We start from the raw sequence: 1,399 nt of genomic DNA on the forward strand, positions 1-1,399 counted from the left end.
CCACGCCCGGGGAATTAGGGAATGGGGGACGGGAACGGATCGGGAAAGAACAGAAAATTGTGTGAATACGACTAACACGCACACGCACACAATGACGGAACATAACACGACACGAGTGTTAACGCAACAAACTGCGACGCGCGATGTGACAGGACAGGAGTGTAGAGTATAGTGGTTAGTGAGTTTGAATCCCAGTCGAAAGGTTCTGGGTTTGAACCCCGATGGCCACGGTCTACCTGTCCGCAGTCGTCCCTGAGCAAGACGCGCTGACCTAGCCTGATACCACCAGACTAGTGGACTAACTAACACACTCAAACACGTACTAGTCTCGAACTTCTCACGTCGTGTTTCGGTTTCCACGGCCCGTTCTCAACGGCCAGAGCAGAGAACCTCGCCACACATCAGCGGCGGCCATCTTGCGAAGATGCCGTGCCCATCTCCCATAAGGCGCTCCGCTGTGGTCGTCATGTTTAACCCCGCTCCCCCACGAGCTAAACTGTTGTGGTTCACCACACCCGGGTCAGGTCTGTCTCAGCGGGGGGCACCCAGCCCATCTATCAGAGCAAATAAAACATGGAGGTATGAGGAGACATGCACCCTGGGTAAATAGTTAATGACTAGACGCTGTCGGTGTCTGCTAGAGAACAGGAACAACACAACTTCATTAAACTCTTAAAGAAACAGTTTTCTCACCCTCACAGGGAACCTCTGTTCTCTACATGCCGGTCTACATGACTCAAGTAATTTATGAATCCATTAACCTGTGTGTGAAACAAGAAATAGGAAATTACAAAAACACACACACACACACACACACACAAAAGACAGACACACAAACATGCATGCAAACACCCACATACGCACACACATATACACACACCTCGCGCACACACACACACACACAAACAAACAGACATACATAAGCGCACACACACACACACACACACACACAGACAGACAAACAGGTATGCAAGCATGCACTCACACACACGTACACATAAACACAAACACAGATACTCACACACAAACGGGAGGTAGCTGCGGCCGTAGTGCCTCATGTTGGGAGCGGGATAGAGACGTCTCCACCTTCTGTTTGCCTCTCATTATCTTTCATGTATTCAGCTGATTTCCATGGAGACCGGGATGACTCTATCTCCCTCGGACCAGGAACACGTGCATGAGCGCGAGCGAGCGTGCACAAGCACAGCTGATGGTGCGCGTGGCTACCTGCACATTCATGTTTGCCTGCGTCTGCACTCCCTCTGTACTGAACAGAAACACAGATGTAGAAGTACTGTCCCCGTAGACACATGCACTGCCCAAACAAACACACAAAACGCATGCACGCACACACGCACACACACAAATATGCACGCATGCATGCACCCACACACACACA

The sequence above is a fragment of the Micromesistius poutassou genome, assembly GCF_964030765.1.
Source record: "Micromesistius poutassou genome assembly, chromosome: 2".
Lineage (NCBI taxonomy): Eukaryota > Metazoa > Chordata > Actinopteri > Gadiformes > Gadidae > Micromesistius > Micromesistius poutassou.